The sequence below is a fragment of the Marmota marmota genome, unplaced genomic scaffold, assembly GCF_001458135.2.
Source record: "Marmota marmota marmota unplaced genomic scaffold, marMar, whole genome shotgun sequence".
NCBI classification, from domain to species: domain Eukaryota; kingdom Metazoa; phylum Chordata; class Mammalia; order Rodentia; family Sciuridae; genus Marmota; species Marmota marmota.
Window position 1 is genome coordinate 17,289,114 of NW_025999941.1, and position 20,452 is coordinate 17,309,565.

The following is a 20,452-nucleotide window of genomic DNA, read 5'->3' on the forward strand; positions in this document are numbered from 1 at the left end:
TATTTTATTTAGAGACAGGGTCTCCCTGAGTTGCTCAGGGCCTCGCTAAGTCGCTGAGGCTGGCTTTGAACTCACAATCCTCCTGCTTCAGCCTCTTGAGTCACTGGGATGACAGGTGTGTGCCACCGTACTTGGCGCAGGACTCATTTGAAGACCTATGAGGATTAAATGGGAAAACACACGTGCATTTGACATAGTATGGGCAAAAGGTAGCCACTTAGTGAAGCGTGCAGGATCATCGTTTCCGGAGTCAATCTTTCCCTCTTGGATGCTTAGAGGCGAGGATCTGCCTCGCTCGGCTGCGCACATTTCCGAGTCTGGCGCGCCCCCTGCTGGGCACTCCTGTGTACGTCATTTGGTCCCGCATTCTCCCCTAGGGGACCCATCCTGAGCCTGTAACTCGGGTGACTTGGTAGAAAACAGGAACGTCCTGAGGATTCGACCTACACGTGCATTTCAGCTCCTTTTAGCCTCAGGGGAGACTTAGAACCTGCTAACTCTGCTGCCATCTTCACTGCTGCCTGCTCTGTCGGGCGGAGAGAGGACGAGCCTGTTGGGTCCCCATTCTCCAAGTCTGGCCCAGGTTCTCAGGGTCTCCCCGCTGCAGGCCACCCACAAGCACAGGGCTTTGATTCTCATGGCTGGCATGACCTCCCATCTGATGCTGAACGTGAATCTCCCTTCCCGCCCCCATATCCTGCAATCGACAAGTCCCATTGATTATTTTTTTTCCTTCTAAATAGACTTAAAATCTGTTCATGTGCCTCCTTATTCTCTGTGACATCCTAATCTAGGTTGGAGTTTTAGTTAGCCTTTTGCTGCTGTGACTAAAAGACCCAACCAGCACCATTGTAGAGGAGGAAGAGTTTATTTGGGGGCTCACAGTTTCAGAGATCTTGGTCCATAGACAGCAGGCTCCATTCCTCAGGGTTGGAGGGGAGGCAGGACATCATGGAGGAAGAGTGTGGTGGAGGGAAGCAGCTCACATGGTGATCAGGAAGCAGAGGGAGACTCCACTCTCCAGAGACAAAGAGAGACCCCAAAGCCACGCCCCCAATGCCCCCTCCTCCAGCCACGCCCACCTGCCTCCAGCCACCACCCAGTTAATCCCATCAGGGGATCGATCACTGATTGGGCTGAGACCCTCATAATCTAGCCATTTCTCCTCTAAACCCTCTTGCACTGTCTCACACGTGAGTTTTGGGGGACACCTAGTATCTAAACCATAGCTGCGTTAACTTCCTCAGCTGCATCTTCAGACAAGGACCTGAGCTCTAGTTATTCTGGCTCTGGACCATCCTGGGGAACATTCAGGAACTACCAACAGCCAGATGCTAATCCCTGACTATTGCATCAGTCTTGAAAGTGGGGTGGGGGCAGGAGTCCCTCATCATTCATTGAAGATGATGGGTAATTTTTTTTTTTTTGAATTTTTTAATGTTTATTTTTTAGTTTTTGGCAGACACAACATCTTTGTATGTGGTGCTGAGGATCGAACCCGGGCCACACGCATGCCAGGCAAGCACGCTACCGCTTGAGCCACATCCCCAGCCCATTTTTTTTAAAAAATTTATTTTTACGTGGTGCTGAGAATTGAACCCAGGGCCTCACACATGCCAGGCAAGTTATTCTACCACTGAGCTCCAGCCCAGCCCCCTGCTGGGTGATTCCTTTGTGCAGCTGGCGTTGACCGTCCCTGAGCTCCTGGTCTCGACCACCAGAAGCTGCAGCCCTGGGAAGGCCAGATACCAGGAGACAGCCAAGGCCCACTCCCCAGAGTTTCTGTAGGCCTCAGATGGGCCTGAGAATTGCCATTTCTCACCAATTCCTAGGTGATGTTGCAGGTCTGAGAACCACAGTGAAAACTGTTGCTGTCACAGTGTCATGCAATTCTAAAACCTCTGTTTCAATGTCTCCTGGGCTGGGGGCACAGCCAGCGATCGAGTACTTGCCTGGCACACCCGAGGCCCTGGGTGGCATCCCCAGCACCAGATGTATGGATGACTTCTCATTGCTCATATATATTTTAAAAATTCACATTCTGTACCGTGGCCTTCCAGGCAGGGTGTGGCCACTCCTGAAACGAGGCCATTCACCCTCGGCCATACCCTGGCCTCCTGCGTGCCTCTCCACCCAGGATCCTGACTACTAGAGACCTTGGCACCAGCTGCCTTCCCAGGTGGGTGCTCTTTCAGCTCTTCTGTTACCTGGTTGCCTTTCAGTCTTCAGGGCTTATAATTTGTCACCTCCTCAGGGAACCCTTCTCTGATTGCCCTATGCAACATGTACCTCACCTTCCTCTCACCCACTATTCTCTGTCTCAGCAACCTATTTATTTCCTTTATAGCACTCTTTTTTTCTTGTGATACTGGAGATTGAACCCAGGGGAGATTGAACCCACTGAGCTATGCCCCTCAATCCTTTTTTTTTTTTTTAATTTTGAGGCAGAGTCTTGCTAAACTGATGAGGGTCTGGCTGAACGGCTGAGGCTGGCCTCGAAATTGCAATCCTCCTACCTCAGCCTCCCAGGTCCCAGGGATTATAGGCATGCGCACCTGCACCCAGCTCCTTTATAGCATTTATTAAAATTTCCTACTTTTTAATGGGTCTGTTTACTTGGAATATATTTATCCATCTGCCAGAAGGCAAGCTTTATGAGCACAGGGACTTTGTCTTCTTGGTCACTGCTTAGTACATAGTAGGTGCTCAAAAAAGTGGAGGATTGAATAGAGACTTGGAATGAGAGAATGTAGCACTTGTAAGTTGCAGTAATCCTAAGAGCTGGAGATACTTTGCTCTGAGGGCTTCCTGTCCCCTCTTATCTGATGACACTCCATCTATAACCCACCCAAGGCCCTGGCAAGGTAGGTGGTCTTCTCTTCATTGCAAAGATGTGGAAATGGAGACCCAGAAAGGTAGAGCGAGTTGGCTGAGGTCACACAGCTAAAAGTGGCAGTGCTGTCCTTGAATATCCAGTCTGCCAGCTTCCACATTCATAAGACAGGGAGAAGGGACAGGGAGAAGGGACAGGGGGAAGGGACAGGGGGAAGGGACCGGGGGGCGGAGCAGGAAGAACTCTTCCCAGGGGGAATTTTTAACTCTAAATTCTTAGCCAAGGCCAAAAATATCAAACGGAGCTGAAATCAAAGAACCCTTGCCCTACTTTCCAGCTTTCTGATTCTCCCAGCGTCTCTTCAGAAGCCAGCGATCAAGCCATGATGGGTAGCTCAACTTTTAAGAATTTTTAAATAGCTCCCTGGGAGAACAGCCCAGACAGGAAGTGGCGGAAGGGGGACCTAGGCTCAGCCCAGCCTGCCCCACCTGCCCTGGCCTCATTATCTACCTCCAGAAAGGACTGGTGTCCCTCCGGTATGCAAGGACAGTTAGTTCTAGGATCCTGCACAGATGCCCAAGTTCAAGGGTGCTCCTGACCTCGGTGTGAAACGGCATTGTATGTGCATATAACCCTGCACTTTCTCCCAGAGACTTTCAACTATCTCTCCATCGCTTAGAACCCTTCATACCATGCAAATATGATGTGAAGTAGCTTGTAAAGAGCTGTTGTGTTGCACAGATTATGGAATAGGGACGAGGGAACGGAGTGTGTACATGCTCAGTACGGAGGCAACCGCTGCAATTTGTCTGCACATGCCAAGCATCTGTGCTTGACTGTGCAGATGGGCCATCTGTGGGTACAGAGGCCGAGTGACCACCACTCAACTGCCTGTTGGGGGACCCAGCTCATGACTGAACTAGTTAAGGGAATACTAGATACTGTCATGGTGTTCTGGTTGGATGTGAGGTGTCCCCCAAAAGCTCACGTGTGAGACAGTGCAAGAAGGTTCAGAGGAGACATGACTGGGTGGTGAGAGCCTTAACCCAACCAGTGAATGGATCCCTGATGGGATTAACTGGGTGGTGGCTGGAGGCAGGTGGGTGTGGCTGGAGGAGGTGGCATTGGGGGCGTGGCTTTGGGGTCTCTCTTTGTCTCTGGAGAGTGGAGTCTCTCTCTGCTTCCTGATCACCATGTGAGCTGCTTCCCTCCACCACACTCTTCCTCCATGATGTCCTGCCTCCCCTCCAACCCTGAGGAGTGGAGCCTGCTGTCTGTGGACTGAGACCTCTGAAACCGTGAGCCCCCAAATAAACTTTTCCTGCTCTGCAGTCGATCTGGTGGGGTCCTTTAGTCACAGTGGTGAAAAGCCTACTGAAACACACAGTAGTCAACCCCCTCCCCAAACTCAGTGGCGTAGCAACACAAAATGTGTCTTTCACTCCAATAAAGGCCGAAACCTGGTCCTGAGGTGCAGGGAGGGGACTTTGTCTTCTTGTTCAGTCCTTCATGGGCCCCACCTCCCTCCATCTGTGGCTCCTCCTCCTCCAGCAGGTGGCCTCCCATGGGGCCGGTAAAGGAGAAACAGAAGGAAGGCACAGGGCAGCTTTATGGGCCAAGCCTGCAGGCAGCAGCACCCCCCACCCCCCCAGCCTCCAGCCTCAGCCAGAACGGTCACATGACCAGACCTCCCTGCAAGGGAAGCTGGGATGGAGCCTCCCGGGTCACACTGCTGAACGGCCAGGAGCCTCTGCCTGCCACATCTCTCGTGCTGTAACGGGGTCTGCCTCACTCTAGAGGAGGCTCCCAGTGCAGCTGCCTCCGTCGGAGGGGCCCATTCATCTTACAGTCACGGTAAAGAGCAAGGAGGGTTTTTCCCGGAGCAGAGGCTGGAGGTGTAGATGGAGGCAGAGGGGAGGGGGAGGCGGCTGCCTGTGAAATTGGCTCCAGTCTGATTCTAAGAGCAGAAGACAGCTTGGTTCACCTTTTTGGTGTGGGTTACCCGTTAGAACTTGAATTTAATTCCAGACTTTTTAAAAAGTTTTATTATTTTTTTTAGTTGTAGTCGGACACAATATCTTTATTTTATTTGTTTATTTTTTTAATGTGCTGCTGAGGATCGAACCCCGGGCCTCAAGTGTGCTAGGCCATTGCTCTACCCCTGAGCCACACCCTAATTCCAGACTTTTCAAAACTTCACTAGAACTTTACTGAACACCCACTATTTTACAGACATAGTCCTAGGCCTCTGGATAACCGAATGAATAAGAGAGAGAGAGAGAGAGAGAGAGAGAGAGAGAGAGAGAAAGAAAGAAAGGAAGGAAGGAAGGAAGGAAGGAAGGAAGGAAGGAAGGAAGGAAGGAAGAAGAAAGAATTGTAAGCCCTATTCTTTTCCTTTTCTTGTACCAGGGATGGAACCCAGGGGTGCTTAACCACTGGCCACATCCCCAGCCCTTTTTATATTTTATTTAGAGACAGGGTCTCACTGAGTTGCTTAGGGCCTCACCAAGTTGCTGAGGCTGGCTTTGAACTTGAGATCCTCCTGCCTCAGCCTCCCAAGCCGTTGGGATTACAGGCGTGCGCCATGGTGCTCAGCTTGAGGTTTCTTTAGTCAAAGCAGCACCATAGCAGGAAGGGCACCCACTTTCATCAACCAGATGCAGGTGAGTCTTTTTGCCTCTCTGAGTTACAGTTCCATCTGTCAAACTGGAATTAGATCTGATTGGCTCTTTTTTCTCTTCTTAGTTTCTGGCACAGGGAAGTTAATAAGAGCTCAATAAATCCTGGGCATTGCCTTAATCTTCCACCAGATTGCAGGTAGCAGAAATTCTTGGGTTTCTAGCCACCTCAGAGAGCACAGGGCATTTGCACCTCCATTCTGGAGCATCTCAGCCAGCTGCCTCCTGGCTCGGGGAAAGGGCGCACAGCTGAGGACCCACAGCTGAGGAGCCATCTCACAGAGCCCCCTCCCCACCCCCGGCCGCCTCTGCCCCCCCCAACCCTCCCCATCAAGCACAGGCCCCAGCGTCTGCATTCCCAGCACCACTCAGACTCCCCAGCAGCCAGCTCAAGGCTTCAGGGCTCAGGGCTCAGAGAGGTGGAATAGCAGATGTCCCCTGGGCCTCCCAGCAAGCCTTGCTTCTTTCCTGACTCTGGGGAAGGTCCCAGGAGCCACCCGCCTGACAGATGTTGAATAAGTCAGAAGCCAGTGAGGAGCGGAGGCAGCATCTTGGAACCGTTGCCTGCTTACAGGGTGGTCCAGGCCCTGCTCCCTCCCTTCAGGGTGAACCTGCTGAGGAGGCCGGCAGGGGCAGGAGGCTGGAGCCAGCTGCTGAGCGCCCTGCCCTCCTCCCTCCCCAGCCCACAGGCCAGGCCAGGCAGGGGAGGGGCGGGCTGGCTGAGAGGTCCCTCCCTCCCACAGCGGCCATGGCCATGGGATTTGGGCAAGTTGACTTAGCCTACTTGGACCTCTCTTTCCTCACCTTTGAAGCAAATCTCATAAGAGTTGGGGACACGGGCACACTTGTAATCTCAGCGACTTGGGAGGCCGAGGCAGGAGGATCGCGAGATCAAAGCCAGCCTCAGCAACTTAGTGAGGCCCTAAGCAACTCAGTGAGACCCTGTCTCTAAATAAAATACAAAACAGGGCTGGGGACGTGGCCAGTGGTTAAGCACCCCTGGATTCAATCCCTGGTACCAAGAAATAAATAAAAATTAAAAGGAGACTAATAATAGTACACAGCTCCCTGGGTTGTCACAAGACTTAAAAAAGGACAAAAATGGAATTTCAAGAATGGGCTTCACACAGGACCTGGAAGGCAGCAGACCCACCGTGAATAAGCCACCGTTGCCCCCGGGCTCGGGGAAGCCGTGGGCAGGCGTCACAGAATTTCTGAGTCAGGACCGGCCAAGGCATTAAGATCCCAGCACAAAAATGTTCCAAAGGCTGCAAAAAGCACCCAAGTACCAAAGCAGACCCTCTTTCCGCTTTAGAAAGGCCCCCCCATGGACGTGCTGTGTGGCTGTGGCAAGGGGGCAAAATTGCGACATATGCAGTCGAGGGGAGAAATAAAGAATGTCCACGCGCCTCTGCCCCTTTCAATGCTTTATTCACTCAAATTACTCAATACGGTTCCACTCTATAGGCTCTTAATCAAGAAAACGACAATCTTTAGTGCTAGGCCCTGCAACAGACATCATCAATTCACAGCAAACAATTCTAGATTAATTCTCAGCACTTCAAAACACACTTAATCATGACAGGCTAATGACAGACATGTCCTCTGCGTGCTAAGTTCAAAAGTCTTAAGCCTTAGGCTTTACGTCCAGCAGAAGCACATTCAGACGGCGGTGACCAGGTAGGGAACCAAGGCAGGCTTTTCCTGGAGTGGAGTGGACGACTGGTGGAGGAGAGGGTCCTGGGGAGGAGTTGTGGCTCTCACCAAGGTCCAGACGAGGCGGTAGAGTTTGAGAGTGATGAGGATCACGCAAAATCTCAGGAACGATGACTAGTGGCGGATGTCAGGTCCTCATCCGGCTCTCCGGCTCCAGGGCCTCCTTGTTTCGGCTGGCTGAATCCCTGTTCATTTGCTCTATTATCTATACTAGATTCGGGAACTTCCGATCCTCCTGCCTCAGCCTCCTGAGCTGCTGGGATGACAGGCGTGCACCACCGTGCCTAGCAACAATGGATATTTTTGCCTGTGTGTTAACTGCTCTGTGCTCCTCCGGGCTGTGTGTAGTATGTAGTAGGTGCTCAGGAAAATTTTGATGAGCCAAGATGACTACTGTTTTCCCTTGGTCCTATAGCTCCTGGGAGCCTTGTGCATCCTAGTGAGAGTAAGGATAGAAGGTGCCCAAGATCCTAAAGAAATTCATATCGAAGGGTCAGAGGACTTTGACTCCCTGTGCCCCCTTCTCCTCAAAGTACTTCTGCCACCTCCTTCAGAAAGTTCCCACTGCAATGAGAGTAAGTCACATCGTCCCCCTGACCCAGTGGTCCTTGTCCTTGTTTTACCCCCTCTTCGGGGCTGCAGGGCTCTGAATCTCCACACCATCCCTGAATGAGCCCGTGATGCTTTCGGAAAGCACATTTGTGCCCCATTGAGATAACAGCCCAGGCTCTTGGGTCAGACGGGTGGAATCAAACCCCAGTTCCATGACGCAGTTGCGCGAGGCCTCAATCCATGTTTAAGAAATACGATGAGAGCCGGGCTCGGTGGGGCAACTCAGGAGGCCGAGGCAGGAGGATCGCGAGTTCAAAGCCAGCAAAATCAAGGCCCTAAGCAACTCAGTGAGACCCTGTCTCTAAATAAAATACAAAATAAGGGCTGGGGATGGGGCTCAGTGGTCAAGTGCCCCTGGGTTCAATCCCTGGTACCAAAAAACAAAACAAAAAAGCAGTGCCAATACCAGAGTCAACACCCTCTCGCTCCTGANAAAAAAAAAAAAAAAAAAAAAAAAAAGGCTGGGAATGGGGCCCCTGGGTTTGATACCTGGTATCAATCAATCCATCAATAGATATATAGATAAATAAAAAAATAAACTCCAGCCTGGATCTGCTTACCAGGCAAGATGAAGGGGAAGCTCAGTTTACTTAAGATACGCCCATAGACGCCTGGCTGCCAAGGGACAGGCCCACCAGGACACGCCGGCTTCCTGGGGGGCAGTCTGAGCATGGTTTCTACCTCGGCTTCAGTATTCATCAACGGAACCAAATCCGGAGGGAGGGACGGAGCTGGAGAAGACGGGCCTCCCCTTAACTAGTTCAGGAGGCACCGGAAGCTGCTTCCCGCTTGGGCCAGGGAAGCTTCGCGAGAGGGAGAGGGTGGGTTGGGTCCAGCTGGAGGGGAGGGCGCAAGGACAAGGGCGACAGAACACACTGCAGACCACAGCTCCTCAGGCTTTAGAATGCAGGGGGGTCTCCTGGGATCTCCTCGAATGCAGCTTCTGACTTGGGAGCTGAGCTGGGGCTTGAGATGGCAGATGTCTCACAGACCCCCAGGTGACTCCCGTGCTGCTGGTCTGTGGCCCACACTTTGAGTAGCAACCTCTCCTATGGAAGCGTTATGCAAAACCCACAGTTAAAGCAGAAGTACAAACAAATAAGCTGAACCCACAGAAGGAGCAATACTGGCCAGTCCTTTGTTTTTATTCGTCTCGGGTAGGTGTCTTAGAAATGGTGCCTTAACATTAAAGCACCTTGGAACAAAAGCAGGTCAGACTGATTTATTTGTTCCACATATATTTATTGAGAACCTATTACGTGCCAGGCTTTGCTCCAAGTTTTGAGGTGCAGAGATGGGCAACCACGACAAGTTCTCTGCCCTGGAAGAGTTCACACTTCATTGTGGGAAGACTCACAAGAGTCGCACACACTCACAAAAGACAGATGTAAAATAGATGAGATTGTTTCATCTTCATGAACCAAAGGAGACAATATAGGATTATGGGTTAGCAAGTAGTTTGGGAAGAAAGTCTCTTGGGAAGGGGTGAGAAGTGATCAGTCATTGACCATTCTAGGGGGAGAGGCTCAGGAGGCTGAGGCAGGAGGACCACCAGTTCAAAGCCAGCCTCAGCAACTTAGTGAGGCCCTAAGCAACTCAGTGAGACCCTGTCTCTAAATAAAATACAAAATAGGGCTGGGGATGGGGCTCCGTGGTTAAGCACCCTGGGTTCAATCCCTGGGACCAAAAAACAAACAAACAAATAAATAAATAAAGTTCAAGGAGGAAAGTGTCTTAAGCAATTAATACAAACATCCTAAGTTGACACAGCTTGTCAAGTTCCAGGGAGAGTAGCTCAGTGTAGAGGAGGTCTAGTGAGCAATGGCTAAAGCATTAGCCAGTGGTCAGGTAATAGTGAGGACAGGTGTGTCATGGGGCGCTCTCCTGGGGTTCTAAGCAGGAGAGTGGTGTTGTTATAGGCCGATTTGAAATTAAGTCAGGCTGACCTCATTCTGCTTGGCATCTCACCTGCGCAGACTCGGACCCTCCTTCTTCATGGCCCCTTTCCTCATGGGCCACCGGCGTAGACGCTGACACGTCCACCCTCACCCACCTGCACCCGACCACTGTGTCTTTAAACTGCAGAGCAGACCTTAGCCTACTTCCTGAATGGGGACAATAAAGGGCCACTTCTGAGAATGTACTAGGACTGTGCTTGCCTCCCCTGCCCCGTCCTTAGGTGGCTCCCAGCTGCCTCCCGTGTCTTGGGCTGCAGAGCTGAGTGCTTCCCGCTCCCCTGGCCCCGGCCAGAAGAAATCCTTTGTCTTTACCTCTAAAGGACCCAGAGGGCGATGGCCCCGTTGGTAGAGCGCTTGCCTGGCAGGCACCAGGCCTGGGTTCCATCCCAGCCCCACCAAAAAATAGGCCTGGAGCTTGACTTGGGATTTTGGAATAGGGCCTTCAGAGGGGGAACACTTAGAAAGATGGCTCTGACCCATTTCCAAACCTCAGGTCAAGGCACAACTGGCCATGGCCTGAAGGACACACTGTGACTTCCAAAATAGTCCTGCCAAATAGAAGGAGCCCTCCAGTTAGGGTCGGGTTCACAGGAGCCAGAGAAGTTAGAGGAGCCAGTTCAGGGACACATCCAGAAGATGGGCCTGCCGTCCTCCTTTCTTTTAACAAGTTAACAGTTTAAAAAAAGGGTGGTGGTGATTCAGATTAAAAGAGAGTTACAAGGGACAACGAAATGACATCTTTTTTAAATTTTTTTTTGGTACCAGGAATTGAACCCAGGGGCACTCGACCCCTGAGCCCCATCCCCAGCCCTGTGTCATATTTTATTTAGAGACAGGGTCTCACTGAGTTGCTTAGCACCTTGCTAAGTTGCTGAGGCTGGCTTTGAACTCTCCATCCTCCTGCCTCAGCCTCCAGAGCCGCTGGGATGACAGGTGTGCGCCACTGCGCCTGGTTAGTTTTGAATTTTTATGTGGTTCCAATGGGTGATTTTTCATATTTATAACTTCTGCAATTTTCTGCTCTTTCTAAAAGGGTGTTCTTTCTCCATGATGATGATGATGATGATGGTGGTGGTGGTGGTGGTGATGATGATAGAGTCAGGGGAGTGTCAAAACATATTTCCTCGGTGTCTTGTGCACCCGGCACCCCTTGGGGGCTCTGTGTGTAGGATTTCACTTCTCCCTGAATGGCACTAGGATGTGGGCTCCTGATTGTAACCCTGATTGGCAGACGAGGAAACTGAGGTCCAGAGAGATGTCACCTGTCCCCATTTCAAGTGGCTGCACTCTTCCCCAGCATGCGCTCGCAGGGGCTGTGTTTGGCAGGAGTCCTCTGTGATTTTATGCACTCTGGCCTGTGTGACCACAGCTCTATTTCCTGGGTTCCAGGGAGGGTCATCATGATTTCTCTTTACCAAGGAAGCCTTTTAAGCCATAGCAAAGTGGAGCCATAGTGATTTTGCACACTCAGGAGGCAGAAAGGGAAGTCCTTGCTGAGAGCCAGCCTCCATCCGAGCCCTGGCTTGGGACTGGACCAGAAGCCAGCTTTAATTGCTCACAGCCTATACCAATTAAGTGTTGGGGGACGAGGACAATGGCTTCCTGATGAGCAAATCACTTTGAAATACAGGAGTGGGTAGTTAAAGCCATTAGTCCCACTTGGACTTCAAGGACAACCTCAAAGAAAATATTTAGTAGATTGTAGGAGAAGCTGGATCGGCCAACCTCTGGGTCAGCCGAGCTGGTCAGGCAATTGCTTTTAACACTTTATTTCCCAAATGGACCTGGAGGTGGAGGGGAACAAACCTGACTTTGGGAAGACACCGTGGTCTCTTTGCATGAGTGAAGGGCTTGGCTCTTTGCTGGGACCAAGAATTTCTATCTCAGTTCCAGGACGGAGCATCTGATGAGCCCAGTGCTTCTTGCTGACCTCTGTGCCCTGGAAAGTTCTGGAAATAGCCGGAAGGACAGCCGGGCAGGGTTTCTAAGTGTTTCTCTGCCAAATTAAAAGTCAAGCCACAAAGAACAATGGAGCAGGAGGGACGTCTAACTAACTGACTGGAAAATTACTTTACCTTGAGTTCTCGGAGGCCTGTGGCTCTTAACTGTCAGGATCCACCACAGAATGTACTGGTTTGACTATAGGAAGCGCTCCAGTAGGGACTCATTCTTTCTTTCTCTGCTGGCTCATGGGAGGCCAGGTTCTACATTTATTTTATTTATTTATTTATTTATTTTTGTTGTTGTTTAATATCTTTGTTCTTTGTTGTTTTTTTTTTTTAATTTTCATTGTTTTAAATTTGAGACAGGGTCAGGTACTGGGAGTCGAACCCAGGAATGCTTTACCTCTGAGCCACATCCCCAGTTCTTTTAGTTTTTATTTTGAGACAGAGTCTCACTGGCCTCTAACTGGCCATCCTCCTGCCTCAGCCTCCCGAGGGAGCTGGGGTCATAGGTGTGACCACTGGGCCCGGCTCATCTGCTCTGTGAGGAGGCTTGCTGTGGGGAAGGCCAGTGTGTCAGGAGCGAGAGGGTGTTGACTCTGGTATTGGCACTGCTTTTTTGTTTTGTTTTTTGGTACCAGGGATTGAACCCAGGGGCACTTGACCACTGAGCCCCATCCCCAGCCCTATTTTGTATTTTATTTAGAGACAGGGTCTCCCTGAGTTGCTCAGGGCCTTGCTAAGTGGTGGAGGCTGGCTTTGAACTCTCCATCCTCCTGCCTCAGCCTCCCAAGCTGCTGGGATGACAGGTGAGCACCACTGTGCCTGGCTGTGGCACTGCCTCTGACCTCATTGAATACCTGAGGTGGCAGCTTTGGGGTCACCTACTGGGTATGAGACTTGGCTGTGACTCCCCCTGACTTCCCCATTGTGAAAATGGGGATCAACACAGCAGCTTCTAAATAATTTCTGGAACATTGGGCTCAGAGTGGGTGGCACTTGCTGGAGGTATGTCTGGCTCTGGATAATTCTGTCTCAGTCATCCTCAGGGTTCTCTGAACAAACACAGTCAACAGGATGCAGAAGCAGAACCTACTTGAAATACAGGGGTCTCTAGAGATCTGTACCTACGTCCACACCTATCTGTGGGTGGGGGACACAGGGAGCTCAACAAGTAGAGTAGCTCCTGTGACTGGGACTGGCGGTCTGAAGTCTGCAGAGCAAGTAGATGAGCAGGCCGGAGCCACAGAGACGATGTTGCTCCCTGAGGCAACGTACTGTCTCAAGGTCAAATCCCTTCTTCTTTGAAGGGGGAGTCTGCTGAGTCGGATCTCAATCTTCACCACATCTAAGGCAACATCTTCACAGAAATATTGTTATGGTGTGGATGGGAGTTGACCCCCAAAAGCTCAATGCAGGAAGGTCCAGAGGAGACATGACTGGGTGGTGAGAGCCTTAACCCAACCAGGGAATGGACCCCTGATGGGATTAACTGGGTGGTGGCTGGAGGAGGGGGCATTGGGGGCGTGGCTTTGGGGTCTCTATTTGTCTCTGGAGAGTGGAGTCTCTCTCTGCTTCCTGATCACCATGTGAGCTGCTTCCCTCCACCACACTCTTCCTCCATGATGTCCTGCCTCCCCTCGAGCCCTGAGGGATGGAGCCTGCTGTCTGTGGACTGAGACCTCTGAAACCCTGAGCCCCCAAATTAACCTTTCCTCCTCTACAGTTGTATTCTGGTGGGGTCTTTTAGTCACAGTGGTAAAAAAGCTGACTAAGACAAATGTCTACAGTGGTGTTTGGTCCCAAGATACTGTGGCCTACTCAGGCTGACACATAAAATGAACACTTGGTAAATGGGGAAGGTGTCAGAGTTCTAGTGCAGAGTCCTTATGAATGGGACCCTTTACTGTGTGGGGTTACAGAGGGGACACAGAAATCAATGAGAAAGCGACCCCTTGGCAGACATGGAATGCTCTGGCATCTTGCTCTTCGACTGCCTGACCTCCAGAACTGGGAGGAATGAACTTCTGTGGTCTGTAAGTCACCTGGTCCAGGTTGTTTTGTTGTAACAGCTCACAGGGACTGAGACTTGCTCCGTAAATGTATTCCCTATTATTCTTGTGACAGTTATTCTTTCTGTTGGTCTGAATGTCCTTTCAGGACCCTCTCATGCTGCCTGCCGTCCTCCAATTCACAACTTTCATTCACATTTTGGGAAAACAAATGGAACTGCAGTAGGGTGTGTGCAAATGGAATTGGAGAAGGGTGCATGCAGGAAAACTCAGTTTTCTCAACCTAGAGTTGAAGTTGATGTTGAGGCCAATAGCTTCCCCATAATAGCTGACCCCCAAGTAAAGCAGAGACTATTATTCATTCATTGCATATTTCCCTAATAGCTAAGAGAGGCAGAGCACTAGGCTGTCTTGTAAAAGCTTCCTAGGTACTACCCCGTGCATGCCTCAGGGCCACTCAAGACCTGGGAGCCATTAATGCCCCTGGTCTGTCTGAAGAGGAAGGTGTGAGTTGTGTCCAAGGTCTCATGGGGGCAGAGCAGCCAACGCAGGGCCATCATCTTGCTCTAGAGACCTGCATATGAACTGAGCACTGGAGAGATGGCGTGAGGGTGGGATGGAGACCCCCGATCTGCTGTGGGAAGGAGACCCTGCAAGGTGGTCCTCCGTGGTGAGCACATGGGTCTCCCTGGGAGCTGCAGAAAGGCAGGTTCTTGCTCCCCCCCCCAGGGTCCCCAACTGAGTAAGCCCGGGGTGTGCCCAGGAGCCCAGGAGGCCTCGGGGGTCCCAGCTTTTGCCAGGTGGTGGGGGCTCCCAGACACGCACGCACGCTGTGCTGCTATGAAGCTGACTGAGAGCACGGGCGGCGTGTCCTGGTCCGGAAAGATGAAGGCTCTGTGACCAGGCTGCCCGTGGAAGTGCCTGGACTTTGCAACAGCTCACGTTCTAAAGGCTGTTCTGTCATAAGAAGCCCCACAGGGCATGATGGCAGGTCAGCAAAGCCACGAGACATGGAGCTTTCAGAGGGTCGTGCCCCCACACTGTGAGAATTCTGTGTGCTAGGAAGCCTAGGTGACAATGCAGAATTCTTGTCAAGTTCCAAAGTCTTTGGATCCAGGCAGGAAGACTTTTTTTTTTTTTTTTGTGGTGGGGGAAACCGGAGATTGAACTCAGGGGTACTCCACCACTGAGCCCCATCCCCAGCCCTATTTTGTATTTTATTTAGAGACAGGGTCTCCCTGAGTTGATTAGGGCCTCGCTTATGCTGAGACTGGCTTTGAAGTTGTGATCCCCCTGCCTCAGCCTCCCAAGTGACTGGGCCACTGCATCCTGCTGAATGTGGCTCTTATATTTAAATTCCTGCCTTCCCAGCAGCTCAGGAGGCTGAGGCAGGAGGATGGGAAGTTCAAGGCCAGCTGTGGCAATTTAGCAAGACTGTCAGCAACTTAGCAATACCCTGTCTCAAAATAAAAAAATAAGAAGGGCTGGGGATGTGGCTCAGTGGTTAAGTGCCCTTGGGTTTAATCCCTAGTACCAAAAGAAAAAAGAAAAACAAAAAAAAGAAGTAAAAAGTTCATTGAATGCATAAATTTTGAATAAAATAATTCATACCTTTAAATTTCTAAGTTACAAATGAGGCAAACATTATTCAAAAGTATTTTAGTAAACCTTAAAACCCAAGTTGACCAATAAATAAAATAACAGGACCAAACTGGGCTTGGTGGTGCATGTCTGTAATCCCAGTGACTCAAGAGGCTGAGGCAGGAGGATTGCAAGTTTGAGGTCAACAAGTTAAGGAGACCCTGTTTTAAAATAAAAAATAAAATGGGCTGGGGATGCGACTCAGTGGTTAAGTGACCCTGGGTTCAATCCCTGGTACAAAAACAAAACAAAAAACTTAAGGAAGGCATAGGTTTTTTTGAACAGTAAATTGAATACGAATTGCATTTCCTACACACAAACCCTCCCTCAATACACTGTGTCGTTCATGTCACTGGCCTGAAAGGCACTTGAGCCTAAGTCCTGACAGAGGGCACGACACCAGTTACATAGGCAGGTGCACATTTCTACACACAGGTACATTTTGTTTCTCTCCTCCTAGTTGGTGCCCCTCTATGACTCTTTGAGCCTTATGTCCTAATATCACAGTCAGAATAAAGTCAAACTAGCTGGGCCACCTCCCGGGCAGACAAAGCCCAGGGCCACAGCAAAAATGCTCTTCTGGCATCTGATACTTGGCATTAAAATAGTTTTCCATGAAACAGACCAAGTTCATGGCCTGGAGGTATTTTTAATTTTGAGGCACAAATGCAAAGGGAGCCGCCCGATCTTTGCAGGGCTCAGGCTCTACAGATCGCCAACGCCTCGGCCCTCGTCACCGCCAAAATGAGCAGAACCCAGCGACAGCCTAACAGTGCCACAGCTCAGACTCCCGCCATCTGTTGGTGACAGGTGGTTTCCACGCCCACTGAGCTGGGTGGCAGGCTTTGAGGGTGACCCGCCACTGCCACTTTGGTCGCAGCTATGGAGGCTCATAAAGAAGAACCTCTACCTAAAAGAGCATCATGCTCCGCCTCGGGCTTTCTTGGCCTCTTCTCTCCTTGGTTTCTTTATTTTGGGGGCGGGGGCGGGTACTGGGGGTTGAACTGAGGGGCCCTCGACCACTGAGCCCCATCCCCAGCCCTATTTTGTATTTTATTTAGAGACAGGGTCTCACTGAGTTGCTTAGGGCCTCGCTTTTGCTGAGGCTGGCTTTGAACTCACGATCCTCCTGCCTCGGCCTGCCCAGCTGCTGGGATGACAGGCGAGCAGGACCGTCCCGGTGTCCTGGTGAAAGGATTCATTTCTTTTGCTCAAGCCACTGAACCAGTGGCAGTTACAGCAGCCCCATCAAACCAAGCCTCTAGAACAGCGGACGGAAATTAATAGGTGTGCAATAAACAATATTTGGGTAAATGAATGAATGAGCAGGACGCTGCTGCTTTTGCGTCTCCCTTCCATGGCCTGCTTTCTGGTAACTCACCCGGTTTCTCTAAGGGACACCACCTCATTTTCCACTTAAGCTGTCAATCACTGGATTCTAAGTGGGTGCTCAACCCCACCCCCTTCGACAATGTGATTGGTCCAGATGTGGCATTGTGGCCCAATCGGAGCCTGTTGCCACTCATTCACTGTGAGCAAGCTGGGGCCTATTTGCTTTTTAAAAAATTTTTGTTTTGTTGTTTCTGGGGATGGAACCCAGGTGTGCTTGACCTCTGAACCCTTTTTACTTTTCACTTTGAGACAGGGTCTTGTGGAGCTGTTTAGGGCCTCGCTAGTTGCTGAGGCTGGCCTCAAACTTGAGATCCTCCTGCCTCAGCCTCCAAATTGCAGGGATTACAGGTGTGCCTCACCACACCCAGCCCAGTCTGGCAACTTTAAAACACAGACATTCTTATTCCAACTTGAGTCCAGAGTCCAGAAAGCAAATGGTTTGGATGTGGTCATGGTATTTATTCATAATATGTTTTCAACATGTGTTAATAATGGAAAACAATACTTATTCATACACTGAATATACCTCTCCCTGGAGCACTCTGGAGTTCGCTTGGAGTTGAATACGGCCAGGTGTTTTTTTTCCCCCAATCTCTTTGGTTTTTGGACATGGGCAGGGTTTCTCTTCCATGGGCCACTTCCATTCCAATCAAGTTGGAAGGGCACAAAGACCAAGGCTTCCCCACTTCTTGGAAAGAAGTATCAAAACGTGGATTCACAGAAGATCAGAAAGAAACCAGCACCTTGTATTCCAAAGTCCATCTGTTCACACAGCATCGGATACTACAGGTGGAACGGCGGGGTATCAGGCTCAGCCAGAGGAGCAGGCCAGTCCTCAGCAAAGGATAATCCTGATGACTCAGAACCTTCCGGAGCATCTCCAGGGTGTGCTGAAGGTCACTCGTAGAAAAATAGGCTGTGCTTGCTCAGTGACCTTGGATGTCACTCTAGAATACCTTGGCCAAACAGTGTGAGGATTTCATTTTCCCAGTGTGTCTCTGCCAAATCCTCTGTCCCAATGCAGAGAGACCCAGGAGCCGCACACTGAAGCAACGAGGGTCCACAGCAATACCAGCAAGAATAAAGTTCCACTCTCTTCCAAAAGTGGCATGTCCAAAACATAAGGGTGTCATTGGTCTTATTCTATCCAAGTGACTCTGTCCACTGGAAACTGTCTTTCTGTTGCTCCCTTTTATTAGAAGTCTGAAAGTCACTTAAATACATACAACATTAGCACCAAGGCAGCATATATATATATATAGATAGATAGATAGATAGATAGATTTTTTTTTCCCAGAGATCACATGAAACCGAATAGCTACTGAATAGAATTCCCAGTTGGTACAGTCTGCGTGCCATGTTACTAACTGGTTAGCTAATGAGACTCATTGGCTAACGAACCTTTTCCAGAAATGCCCAAACTACCCTTGTACGACTCTTGTAGCACCTTGATGATGGGATGGCTGGGTTGTTTCAAAACGCAAATCACAATTAAAAAAAAAAAGTATCAGCAAAACACGGACAGATAAAAAAGTAAACCGCAGTGTACCGTGATAAGGAAGAGTTACCTCTGTCGTAGTCCTACATATAACGTAGAGTACGTAAAATGCAGTGGTCTTGACTGCAGGGGACAAAAGTAATAACGTGAAGGCAGTCACAATAAAATCATTTTACGTACAAAAATATTACATCACAATAAATAATTTCAAACATATAAATATTAAACTTTACATCATCAGGCTATTCCACAGGTTGAAGATCCCTGATCCAAAATGCTTGGGACCGGAAGTGTTTGCAGATTTCAGATTTCGTGATATTTGCACACACGGAATCTGATGTTCAGATTTTTGGACTGAGGATGCTCAACCTGCACATATATATATTTATATATATATGCATATGTACACACATATACACACACACTCACACACACACACACACGGGCATACAGGTCTCTCACACACACAGGCACCCAGATTTAAGGTGGAGGTATTGCATGACTATCCTTCATCCATCCCATAATGGCTTCCTCTTCAGAGCACCTGAAATGAACAAATCAGAAAATGTAAACCTTTTGCCTCAAATGCCAAAAGCCAAAGAGTAGGTAAGCCATATATTTTTACATATATAGTTTTAAAATGGCACTATTATTTTCTACCGATTTAAAAAAAATATATATTTTTTTCTATTTTGGTATCAGGGATTGAACCCAGGGGCGCTTAACCACTGAGCCACATCCTCGGCCCTTTATATATTTTATTTAGAGACAGGGTCTTGTTGAGTTGCTTAGGGCCTCATTAAGTTGCTGAGGCTGGCTTTGAACTCGAGATCCTCCTGCCTCAGCCTCCCCAACTGCTGGGATCATAGGTATGTGCCACCTCATCCAGCTATACTCAATGAATTTTGCCAGCATTAATTTTGGTCTCCTTTTTCTGATAACAAATATCTTCTTGTCCCTTAGGAATGATGTCTCTCTTGAAGCTATCAGTCACTTGACTCTAGGAAGGTATGTGATCTCAGGCCCTTGGATATTGAGATTGGTTCAGAAGTAGCCATGGGACCCAATCAGAGCCAATCAGAGTTCTTTTGCATAATGGATGCTGGGGGTGAGTATTTATTGGGTCATGATCTATGATGAGGATGATGTCATCCTGGAGCTGCCTGGGACCATGGTGTGGGGGAGACCATCTGTCTGAGAAAGAAGTTATTTAAGAGGCAATCGTTGCTGATTAATAAAAAAAGAAAGAAAACCGATAACTTTGTTTGAGCCTCTGGATGCAGCTGTGCCCAAGCCAGCCCTGGACATCTTATTTATTTAATATATTTCCTTTGTCCCTTGTAAACAGAAATAATTCCAATTTAAGAACATAATTTCAGATGTGGATACTTAGTTAAATATTAAAAAGGTCATAAATGTCACATAAGTACTCCTGTGTCAGGTTTTCATAAAGAGCTGCTGAAAGATCCGGGAAGATTAGGAGGCCCACGTGAGTTGGCTGAGCTTGTCCCTTGCGGCTGAACACACCAGGATGATGTAAAACATAAAAATAAAAAAATAGTGACCAATTCCACCCTAAGTCCAGCAGAGGGAGCCCGCGCCAGCATGATGCAGTTAACCAGGGACTGCGGATCTTTATGCAGGATTTCTCTTCCCCAAGAGAAATTTCTCTTCCCTGTTTTGTTAAAATGCAGATTCTGATTTTTGTGGGGTCTGAGACTCTGCATTTCAAACAGGCTCCCGGGTGATGCTGCTGCTTCTGGTCCCAATGCCACACTGTGAGTGGCAAAGCTGGTGGCACTGTACAGTGGCCGAGAGCCCTCCTGGGCACTTGGAGGGACCGTGAAGCAGCTTTTTAATAGATGTGGGCCTCAGCTTCTGTAAAGCTCCAAAGCCTCACTTCATGGGTTCCTTGGGAGAATTCGATTAAATAATGCCTGTAATTTGCTTAGCATGGCGAGGACTTGACAATTACCATTGCTATTATTATTATCATCGTATTCCTGGACAGTAGCTCTCAAAAGATGATCTGTGTGCTCCCTGCATCCAAATTCCCTGCATTAAAAATACAGATCCCTGAATCTGCCTGAAGCAAGACGCCTAGAGATGGAGTCTGCCGGTAGAGAAGATTTTAAATACTCAATGCAGAGAAATCGGATTCATGTGGCC

At 49.4% G+C, this 20,452-nt stretch overlaps 1 protein-coding gene across 1 annotated transcript in view; it reads right to left on the bottom strand.

Moving 5' to 3' along the window:
• Positions 1-17,220: 17,220 nt before the first annotated feature.
• Positions 17,221-20,452, bottom strand: part of Adamts9 (ADAM metallopeptidase with thrombospondin type 1 motif 9) — a 147,897-nt gene continuing 144,665 nt past the window's right edge. The window contains exon 36 of the mRNA XM_048801020.1: positions 17,221-18,827. The gene's annotated coding sequence lies outside the window, so the exon portion shown is untranslated. The remainder of the gene's footprint in view (positions 18,828-20,452) is intronic.